This window comes from Amblyomma americanum, chromosome 8, assembly GCF_052857255.1.
Source record: "Amblyomma americanum isolate KBUSLIRL-KWMA chromosome 8, ASM5285725v1, whole genome shotgun sequence".
In the NCBI taxonomy this organism is placed as follows: Eukaryota; Metazoa; Arthropoda; class Arachnida; order Ixodida; family Ixodidae; genus Amblyomma; species Amblyomma americanum.
The window spans coordinates 120,762,856-120,775,282 of NC_135504.1; positions in this window are offsets into that span (position 1 = coordinate 120,762,856).

Here is a 12,427-nt window from a genome sequence, read left to right on the forward strand (position 1 = left end):
GGAAGAGCGGCTAGCCTTAATTCCTGAGGGCCTCGACAATGTCATTGCAGGTATTAACTAAAGCTGAAAAGAAGTGCTTTCCTGCTCCTTCTCGTCATAAGACGTCGAATGCGTAGCAAATAGTGTGTCAGCGAGTGCGACGTGAACGTGCCTACACCGGCTAGTTGTGATCGGCAATTAAAATGCGCGAACGTTTCGTCATCTTGGTGACATTTCCGCACATGTGGAACTTCTTCAGAAATTAAATCTTTAAGCGTCTCGTTACACATATAAGTGGAAAGAATAAAATCCCCTCAGAGCTACTTTATGTGTTCCATTTTTTATAATTTTCCAGCTCCATTTGCATGTTTTTGTTAATTCCAAGCAAACAGCCCTATTCCATTATTGCGACCGCTGTTTAGAGAGAAGGTATGGCTTAATGAACCTTGTACAGGGGCGATTAAAAGAGACGCATACAGTGCCGAGCCTAGGCTCTCCAATTTTCGCATTTCTTTTCATGATGTTTTTACTTCAGTGGTAACTAAAAGACGCTACAGTCGTCCGTGAAACGCTCTAGGACGACTCTAACGTCTCTTTCTAATCCCTCAGGTAAAGCGCGATGAAAAGAAATTCCAACAGCGGAGTGCGTAGGCACGCTTTGTTCACGTTACTTTCCATTGCGATAGTATTTACTATCAGCAGCAAATAAAACCAAATATGATAACTGAACCTTGAAAACGCTTACATAGAGAGAACAGCTGGTGTAGGTTCGGTCTTCTCAGGATTCTTTGCGAATTTTTCTGCGGTATTGAAGTCACAATCAAGTGTTCTGATATCTTTTCTCTACAACAACCTTGTCCGGGTTTCATTTGTTGCTAAAAAGGTTAGTAGGCTGTCCTATCTAAACCAATAAAATAAATGGAATGCCGCAGCCCACCAAAAAAGTCAAGCGTAATAAACTGTGCACGCAAATTTACGGCACTATACGGCTTCGTTTGTAGGAAAGCGCCCGCCGTCTTTCTAATAAAGAGCTAGGTAGCGGGCTGCCACCCTTTAGAAAGGAAACAAATGTCGTTCATAAATCAAAGAGACTGTGTTTGAAAGCTCGTCCCTGCAAAATCAAAGCATCTAGCTAAATAAAAAATGGAGTCTAAAACCACATCGCCCTGTGGCCTCTGCCAAGAAATGGTTGCTCTGTATGCAATGCATGCCATGAAAATTCAATTTCGACGGTGTTCCCAGTTCTGGGGGCACTGCGCCTCTTCGCCAAGTTCAATAAATTGTAAAGTTTTTGTATGAACATTTCCTTACATTCGTGCACTTTTTAATATTGTTTTTGTTTTGTCTTCTTTGCGTCGCAGTCAGAGGCACTCGATCACAACAATGTATTTTTTGTTCTCTAGCCAGCAAGTTCGATGCTTAGCCTTGGACCAACTATATGCGGCAGCCCTTTGCGCGTTTGCTTTCTTCGCATTCTGTTTTGGGAGCTGCACATTCTAGGAGAAGAAAATTCTTCGGGCCCACATTTTTCAGTCGTAGAATAATTGTCGACTGCCTCCAAGATTTTGATTCTCGTTTACTCTATTTTACAGCTAATGTCTGCACTTCGGTTCCAGAAATCATCGCCAGCCTGCATGGCTTCCTCTTTCCTGCGGAACTTACGTGTCGGTGGGCAATGAAAAATTAGTGATCAGGCTGAGAACAGAAGCAAGAAATAAAAATTTCCTTGTGTTCAACAAAATCCTACTGAAGCACTCGTGTGCGCCATGCATAATAAAGTTACACGGCTGCAATCTTTATAGAGTGCTTAAAAATAAAATATGAGAAAATATGTACGCCACTACCGATTGCATTTGCCCTCTAACCTTTTTTCATTACTTTAATGATTTCTGAATCCTTCATCAAACCTTCGCCGATTAAGCCCTCCGGCAATAAATCGCGTTTATGAAAAACATATGGAGTTATGGGAATTAAGTTACGAAATATTTTCAACGCAATGCTGAGTCAGGTGTGCGAGTAATCAAGAAACGGAATGAGCCATGGTCAGACTTTCATTGAGTAGAGAAGAATTTGCTCAACCCAATGAAAAATACCAAAAATTAACTACCACCACGAATCATATCGTTGAGTAAGAAGGCTTTAGTAGCCTGTCAGAGTATTTGAGCGGCACACGCTCGCTTTGAAAACTTGCTGATGATTCTAGTCGACGGCGAAGTGGTAAATGGTGTTGCGCTATTTCTTTTTTAAGATATTATAATTGTAGTGTTCTTTTCAATAAGGCTTGCGTGGTAATTCATGATACAGGGAATATCAGTGTTGAAAAATCCTTACACTGCCAGCAATCCGCAAGAAGAATATGCATTTAAAAGTATATGGTCCAGCAACTTCGTTGGAACACCGATCGTTGAGCTGTTTTTGAAAGCATGAAGCAGTATTTCGGGAGGCTCTATTGATTCTGTATGAGGACTAAGTGGACAGTTTTACTGGATCATGGTGTCAATTCGTATACCACTTCAGATATATAATGCAGACGGTGGTATTCTCGGTGAAATTTTTTAATGTACATTGATTCAAAGCGGTTCCACACGACCAACAACGTGGGCACATAAGTTGTCGCTTTGTTGCTCATGCGTGAGTTTCTTCGCTGCACGGAGCAGAGCTCGATACAGTGAGAATATGTCAGCATTTAACTTTATGCCTCATAAGTTTTGCGAACGACTAACTGCTATTTATAGTGCCACTACAAATAACGAGGCTACGTCAGTCAGCTAGACCTATTCTCGTTTATGGCTCTTTTTACTTTGTGCTCGTGAAAAATTTTGTTTCTCAACAGGGTATTTGCAAATATTTAACGCCCCTCCCCGCCTCCCCCTGCAGCTCTAAGTAATTACTCTGGGAAATACTTCAGGCTGTCTGTCGGGTGATGAGAAGAAAATGAGGAAAAAGAGCATCAACACAAGCTCAGCTTCGACGGCAATAGCCGTAAAGTTTTGTAGCTTACCCATCTCTAGAGAGGAAGAGATGCTCCGAAGGGTGCTGTGAAGCTGGCACATATCAGTGGAGGTTGAGAACCTCCGCTGTTGTTTACGAGCCTGCGGCTAATATCATCCCAGCGCTCTACCGCTCCAAGTACACGCGCTACACCCCCCTGGATTTTTATTTACTCCTACTCTGGTTTCTTTGCGAGGAAGAAACGCCGCTTTTTATAGATATATGAAAACAACAAGACTCGACAGACCACAAAATGTCAGTCGCCTAGGGTAAGTGCTGTTCGAAGGGGTTAGTGAACCTCTGATGAGGCTATTGGAAGCTATTTGGAAAATTTCCTTGCGCAGCGGGCACAGAAGGAGAAAAATACAGCATCTGTGCAAAAAGTGCAGCAACTAATTTATGGTGTCCACTTTGAATTTTTATCTTTATTTGAAAGGTTTTCACAAGTTCCTCCTGCCTTTTGCACGTTGGGCTTTCAACACGCAGGGACTAGTTGACTTGCATTTGTTTCTAAAATCTATCGGAGCAGTTAGCATAGTTTTTGAGTTATTCTGACCAAAAACGGTTTTATTCGACAAAAACGTTTTTATTTAGAGCGGCGCATGTACGACCTTAAAAGAATAAGGTTCACGATTAAAAGTAGACCTCCGGCAGCATGCACGATCAGTGTAGGTATTCGCAGCTAAGCATGATGTTCAGAAGACAGCTTGGCGTTCGCAATCTAGTGTAATTATTTTAGAATTGGTGTGAACTAATGTATGAGGTTCGCAGAAAACTAAATTTGGATAACGTCTGAGTGAGTAAAGACAAGTGGAGATATTGCAGACTGCGTTCGGAAGCGCCCTGTTTAGGAAACGAGTTTGACATACAGGGTCAAAACTAAAAAAATCCTCTTAACAGCAATGCGTATGCCTAAAGTAATATAATGCATTTCTGAAATCCTAATCAATAAACAGGAGTCGTTTCTCCTGTGCACAGGCACAGATAAAGTTCTTTGTTCTTTAGTTTTTTTTTAAACAAGGATCAAGATGATTTAGACAAATCCTGGGACATGGCGCGATGGCGGAGCCCGATACCCAATTATTCTGTTCACTTTCCAGCAGGATTAACACAAGTAATCAAAACTTATTTTGTGTACTTTCAGTTTCCCTACACGCAAACCCCAGCTAATCATAGCTAATTATGTATGCAGTGAGAACATTCGATGAGTAGGAAGTAAAGGGTAAGCAGCTCTATGGCCTCTGAAAAGAAGACAGCCTGCGCATCAGATCTTGCCCAACACAATACGCACATCGAAGAGCGCAAAACAGGTTACGAACTTTAGTAAGTTGCAGCGGCTGTTAGTGCGGCTCAGTGCCTGCGAAGATGCTTGAGTCGCGAAAAAACGTGTCAACAATGTTTCGACGCTCTACTGGACATAATGCTAGCCTCAGGCACTTTCGTAACACTGCGTTTTCCGAACGCTCGACATGCCCCATGAAGTTGGAGCCACCACGACGAGAGCCGTTCTATTTTATCCGTTCGTATGTGTTGCCAGTTGAACTTATACGTTATTGGAGCGACACCCTTTGCTAGCTGTAGCTCATGTCCAAAAACAAAAAGCTTGCCAGGAAAGGAAATCCCTAGTATTAGTCTAAGTCAGAGGACACACGTAGCTAAGCCGGTAATCTGCAAGTTTCTCGCATTACCTGAATGTACGAGATCAAAGTGACTTATTTCAGATTAAACGTAGATAACACTTGTTGCAGGTTCGATGTTCTTTGCGTGTCTCTGAAATTTTCTTTTTGATGCTCAGGCACGCGGTTAGCTTTCAGTGGTGTGCGTCATGTGGGGATGGTTAGCTTTCATAATATCCCTACCCAGCGAGAAATAATATATATATATATATATATATATATATATATATATATATATATATACAAGACTCCGAAACGTAAATCTTCTCTTAAGTCAGCAGCTGTTAGAACACTGTAAAACTTAAAATTGGTTTAAATTAGAAAGACGTGAAACTTAAGAGTCCCAACGGGGAAATTGATTTGGAATTTTAGCTCTCTCCTCGCAGTAAGCACGAGAAACTCCAGGTTTTTTTCCCTTTAAGTGCGAGTGTGCAGGTCACACTTACGTGCACATGTATCAGTAACGCTTAAATATTCCAGGTACATCGCCTAATTATACCTTGAGTTATTGTAGCCGCAACGGTACCTGCATACACTGTCCTTTTTTATTGTTTATTTCCGTTTTTAATTTAAATTCCGCTTTTATCCTTGAACGCCGCTGCGCTGGTGGAAAAATGATCGTGTTGAAATTAAAATAAAATACTTGTGCTTACATTACAATTTTTTTATTTTTTCATTTTGCTGCTGATTAGTTGTTTTTCCTATTACTTTTTAATTAACTAAATTTCAGATGAAAATGGGTGCGCTGATGATTTCGCGTTATCAATAACACAAATGTAAATAAATAGCAGAATGTCTTCAGAATAGATCACTTCGTTTCAGTGACTGCTTTTTACATGTGCAATCGTGGCTCGTTAATTGAAACTACTGCTGCATACGTAGATAAAAAATCACCTTCGCTGACACAGCTGCGCTATGTTTTTTTTTTGTTCGGGGACCGAGCACAGCTTCGGGAAGCAAACACAGAGGAATGCAGACGAATCGAGCAGCGTCTCCACTGTCATTACCACAAACATAGTAAATTTTCGCAGCAAACAGGCTCGAAACACAAACACCGTGACCTTTCAGAACTCACGCACACAGTCATCTTTCAGAAAACCTGGCGAATACACAAGATCCAGTGCTTCAATCAGGAGACCATCACCGATGTGCCCTAACAGAGGGAGCTCTTGTAGGGATTCCATCGCCACACAGGGTAAACACACCAGAGCAAATGGGGTGCCGTAATCCTGCGTCTACTCTTGGGGTTCCCTAATTGAATCAGTTGCACCCGCTTAGTCGGAACTTTCCGCGGCCTGATTATGTCTCCCTGGAACGTCGCATTCATCGTTGCCTGAATCTCAGGCCGTGCTGCGTAAGAAAATGCGGTCAGGCCGACACCTTGCTTTGCCCGTCGTGTAGCGACGCGGTTACTGCGGGGACAGCGCACACTTCGGTTCACGAACGCAGCTTGAAATATCAACAGCATGTGTGTAGCCGCTCGCTCGGTTTTTATGTGTGGAGAGTTAGGACATTTTTCGTCTTGACTTGGCGCGCCATCATGAAAAGTGCTGATAAAAAAGAACCAAATGACTAAACGAATCTTTCTGTCATTATGTTGCGCTGGGACAGCTAACTGGGCGTGTTTACACAAACTGATTCTGAGCACTGCCCAAAAACACAGAAAGAAAAACAGCAAGAACGCATCGCTCTTTTGCCTCTTTGCTTTTTGTTGCTTGTGCATAAATGCGTGCAGTAACCATTTAGTGAGGATATGTGGTAATGTTTCATTAAACAAATTTATTTTCTGTGTCTTGAGGGCACATAACCCAAATCGCTGCACAAGCTGAGCGTAAGAATGATGGACGCAAAGGCAGGGGGGATAGCTAGGCGACGTCCGGTGTTCTACCCTACACGTGGGAAGAAGGACGAAGGGAGAGATATAAAGAGAAAAAATACCTAGAGAAAAGTGTCAGGGTTAATCCTGTAAAGAGGAGACGGTTTGATAATAAATGACGAGCGCTAGATACCATTAATCCAAACAAAGCCAGTTATAGCCGTATGACCCGCTTGTATGTATGATTAAGAGAAATTTTCCTTTATTTCACAGCTACTACTCCACCCAGGAGGATTCACCAAAATACTCTGGGCTAGCATCGTTCTTTTTTAAAGTCAATAATTTCGGTATTGCTCTGCCGTATATTAGCCGCCCTAGTTAGCTTAAGGGCACGCTGTCTTCCCCTGACGTGCTGTGGTATTATGTTCGACCCCCATAGCAGGACTTAACGCCTTTCACCTACGAACTATACACAGAACTGTGCAACGTAGCTTTCATTTGCAGCCTGATGGTTTTGGTAGGGTCCATGCTTGTAAATCATTTTTTTTTCTTATTCAGTGCTTTCTCTTATTAGGAAACAAGCATGGCAGTAATTGAGGCTCGAAAACTGAAGGTCGTCTAGCTACACTCATTAATGCTTACGCCGAGAGTGAGTATTTCTCGTACACCTTCATGCAATGGACACAACTATCAGCATTCAGTAAGTGTCCAGTCGTGGAATGTTAGCAATAATATTAAGTGGATTGATGAGGAGGAGACCATTGTTTAGGTCGCGAGACATCAATTTTCAGTTTAATAGTAGGCTGCAGGCAGTTTCTCAGCCCGTTTGCTTCCTCTTTTTCTGTTATGTGGAAGACATTGCTAGCAAAAAATCCTTTCTGTTACGCATGCTTACTTCTTGAGTCGCCGCTTCGTTTTAAGCCTCAGCGATAAAGCCCGCTGTCTCCCGTGCAGCGTGACAGGGTCCTGTGCCTTAGTGACCCATGTGAATGCAGTGAAGTGATCAGGCTTATATCTATAAACACTGCAAATACACGCAAAAGTTCTATCCGAAGGGAGCAAGGGCAGCAGTGCTGAAGATACAAACACGAACCGATCTCTTGAACTATTGCATTACTGCGGCCTCCAGTCGTGAATATCTTAAAGGAGTATAAACACCTTGTTTGTAATGAGGCGTTGCTTGTTCGTAATGAGGCGTAAGTTATTATTATACATGGATTTCCACCTGGTATTCTCCTACGACGGCTCAATAATCTATAATCGCATTCCTTTCTCGTGCTGTTTTGTTTCGGTTTCAACAGCCGATTGAGGACTTTGACGTCAACGTGTATTTACATTCATTCATTCATTTCATTTATTCATACTGTCAGCCCTGGGCGGGCTATTACAGGAGTGGAAATCAAACTTGAAACAGAAAAAGAACACATTAAACAAACACTGAGATCAACACTAAATTTCATACATAATTGTGTTTGCCACTTGAACAAAACGAAAACATTGTCATAGAAATCAAGCAGAACATAAAATATTGTGCAGTTTATCTAAAAATTCGCTTAGTGATTGTGACGTGACAACGGAGTTTGGTAACATATTCCATTCCTTAATGGCTCTCGGGAAAAAACTAAATTTAAAGCAATCATTTCTGACAGGCGGCATTGGGATGTACAAACTGTGACGATGGCGTGATGTTTCCCCTGTTTTAATTTCAAAGTATTTTGTTTGATCGATTTTCAAGTAGTGGTTAGCGATCTGGAAAAGAAACTTGAGTCTGTCGTATTTGGTTCTAATGTCAAGTGTTTGCAAATCAGCAGATTTACACAAAGAAGTTGGAGAATCAGAATAACGATACCTATTAAATATAAATTATGTATTAAATATAAAGGTCACGTGAGACATGAAAAAACTACAATATAATCGCTGCTTCAACATTTGTTGCCATTCCGGGTGTTGAAGAAGGCTAGTTTCAGCACTGCAGTAAATTAGAACGAGGAAGCAGCGATTATACGGACGTTTTTCCATGCCTCGCGTGACACAAAAGCACTCTCTGAGGTCACAGCCATCGTTCGGCTGTTGAAACCGAAACCGAAACACTATGAAAGAAAAAATTCGATTATAAATTATTTATCGGTCGTAGTCTAATATTACATGGCGATTCATGCGTAGTAGTGTCTACCGCAAGTTCTGTCGTTTTCTCTACCACAAGTTCTATGATATTTGAACTGACAACAGTGCTATATCTCCCGCTCACCGCCATTCATCCAGGACCAGTCATTACAAGTCTGTATACCCGCCGCACGAGCGCATATCATCGCGTCGTTTTTTTCACAAACTGCGAAAGACTGGAATGATCTGCCTGAAGAAGCGGTTCACCACTCCAATGTGGCAAATTTCAGGACAGTCATTAAAAATTTTCTTCTGCGAAGCACCGCACCCATGAAATTGTCTGTGAATCCGCCCACCCCTCATGTAAAGCCCCTCTCCAAGGGGTATTTAAGGACTGAATAAATAAATAATTTATAGAGAAGAAAACGTGCCACCATAATTAGATGTCTACTCCTTTAACTGTAGGCATAACCTCTCGTATTCGTCGCCATTGGTTGCAAAAGTTGGAAATTGATTTGCAAGCACCGGCCATGTTTTGCGGCATTTTTAAAATATAACAAGAGCCCAGCCGAAGGTATTGCGTTATTAAGTCAGGAAAACCCATGTGACAATAAGTGCCGAGCAACTGGGCACCTGTCTCACACACAAAGCAGGCGTAGAAACAGGCGTCTTTCACTAGCCTGTTGCTTTTAGTTTAACAAAGGAAACAAGCGCTTCCTCCGTCGCGACCCTTCTGCCAGCCACTTCCGAGATCACCGCCAGTCATAAAGGTTCCTGCTTACATCTGTGAATAGTTCAGTGGTTCTTAATGATTTCCTTTTCCTTCACATTGCACGCAGACAACGTCTCTATTGCAGCCATTACCGATACGGCCTATATTGTCTAAGCATTCCAAAGGTTCCTGCCGTAAACGTCCATAGGGGCCACTGGCGACTGAACGGAAGGTGAACGGACGCGCTCGCGCATTAAGTGCAGTAATGAAACGGATGTTGCCGCAAATCGATCAGCACCAGTAACGGCAGAAGCCCATTGCTTTCCTGAATTTGGGAAAAATAGAAAGCAAAATCGCATTTACATCAAAACGCCAAACGCTATCAGAATGGAAGCTAGCTGCTAGCATAAATAAGAAAGCAAGAGTTGAAAAGGCAGCAGTTCAAGATAAAGGCACTGCTAGAACGTGAGAACTGATGACAGCCTCCTGAATGCTGATATCTAAAACTCTGAAATGGTGCCATTTCACTTGAGCGAAAAACCGTGAAACCGTGGAGTGGAACCTGTGTGTTATTAGAGAGCGAATAGTGCAGAAAACGAGCATTCTTTTTTTAAAGTTTCAGACCCATCTCTTGGAAAAACTTTGATGCAAAAGAAAAAAAAACGGTGGAGAAAAACTGCTCAAATCCTGGCGAACAATGGCAATGACATTGTCGTCAGCACATAAACATCTCGTTTCCTCTATCGTCTCTTCTATGTCAATGTTCCTGCTGATAATCTCTAATAGGATCCCCTAGTGACGTGCGTTCAGTTGACGGTATAGCAAGAGCAGTAAATAAAGGGGAATGATTCATAATCATTTTAGAAAATAAACCTTGCACTTGGCGCGCATTCATTCACCAGGTCAATTTAATGCAAACCGAAACGAGCAGTTTGAATCCGCATGTGGCTGTCAGATTTTTTTAGATCTTGTCGATGTGTCTAGTGCCAGCATGTCTTCCAGCTAACCGTCCGAGTTTTCTTGACTCCAAATCTTAGCTTTCGTCCAAACCAATGCATTATTTCTGTTGTTAAGAGCTATTCTCCCCTATCTTGGTAGCCTGCCTTTTGAATGCTTTTTTTTCGCCCTGAGCTGTAATCAAAATTGAGCGAAACCATACCGCAAGGGCAAGACAACATTTCTTTCTCATCCATTTCATTCCTAGTGTCCGGTGCATTTTGATCAAAACAATCAACCGATAAACGACCAGTTCAGCAAGATGTCTTTATTTCGCACTCGGCAGCAGCCTGTTTCACAGCTGTATTGGATTGTGAAGTATTTACTGCAGGCTCACCTTACTAGCCTCACCAAGCGGTGCATGCCGTAGCTGGATTAGTTTTTATCGGCTAATACTGCACAAAAAAAAGGACAACACAGTACCGCTACCTATCTGTACACTGCATCCTCAAACACACTTTCATCGCGAATCGCGGGACTAGACTCTGAACTTCTGCATTTTATCAGAAGCAGGAGAGCTGCAAATGAACTAAGCAATAGACGTTAAAATGACATGTTTCATTCTTCTGTATAAACATTCGTTTTGATAAAATAATAACCTGCATTTTATTTGCGCGCCTTTTTATTTCCTATTTCGGACAGGTCAAGAACATCTTTAAGGACTTTCCAAAGCGCTCAAATTCGATCCGCGGTAACTTTATTTGAAATGTCGAACGCCTGTCAAAGGCGGTCTTTTTCACTGGCTTCTGATTCCAATAACTCTTTTGCACCCACTGCGTACCAGTGTATTTTTTTTGTTTGTTGTCTAAGTCGGCTTCCTTCCATTGAAAGAAAACGAAACGATGTATGAGAGCTCCCTGTCTAAAGTAAAAGTACCAGCTGCCCGGAGAAAATTGGAAAGGAAGATGTTCTGCTGTGGCAAACTACAATTTATATAGAAGAAAGAAGTGGAGAAGAAATCTAGAAAAGAAACGTTTTGAAGGTGAAAATACCTACAATAGGATAGCTATTTTGCGCACCGTATGAGAGCGTGGAAATCCACACTAAAGCATTTCTCCTATAGTTTTTTTCTCGATGATCTCCTCCTTGCTGCATTTTTTCTCTCCAGTCGTAATCAATAAATAGTGAAGTTGAGGTCGTCTTAAACAGAACTTGTTTTCTTTTGATGTAATATACTTGGCTTTAGCATCATGAATTTCCTCCGCCTATAATAAATGTTTGGTCGCACATCGATGGAGAACACCACAAAAATGCTGAAAAGCATTCCCGTCCAAACGACGCCCCTGAAGGCCGAAGAAAGAATCGTCCCTGTAGTTTGTGCTCATCTTTCTGTCTTTGTAGCATTTTTTTCACGGCGAATTTGCTTGTGCAGTACTCAGCACTTTCGTACCACTTGTGCAGTGCTCACAACTTAATCATCTTTACATCGCGAATTCACTGTACCGCTTTGTAGCCCGAAAAAGTGTTTTTGCATCTCCATAAAGCCAGAAGCAATTCCGGTGGGCAAATGTCTTTCATTGTTTGACCTTGGCAATGACAGTAATTCTTATTTTTACCTTCTCTATGCCTGACTAGACGATATTGATGACATGTACTGCAGGGGTGTTTTGTTTTCAAAGCAGTAAAGAAAGAATTGACCAGTGGTTTAGTATTGCTAAGCACAAACTAATCTTCGAAAACACAGTCGTTTATCGAGGAGGACACCACCGCCACGTGCCTGAATGCGCGATTGAGATGATGATGATGATGATTATGATGATGATGATGTCCTCAGGCTTAATGTCTACTCACCTGGGTAGCCAGTTTGCGCGTCTTGAACATTTTCACCTTCAGTGCTATTTTACCCAATGCACGAGGGCGGCCTATGCTGTGGTCCCGCGTTTCTGTTAATGATGTTGTCAACGCCAACGCATGCAGCGCAGTTCTGTCACTACTAACACATACCTAAATGCGCGATAAGTTTGAATGTAATATTAGTTGATGAAAAGACGAAGCGCAATTCAAAGCGCCAGAATGTGTTTCAGTCTAATACGAGGCGTTATCGGCTGCGGCGGTAGAATATTGCTATCGTGCAGTGGCCAGCGAAGCTGATCAGTACGCGCAACGCGGGTCCGAATACCTGTCGCGGAATATTGCTTTTATTTTTGCGTTTAT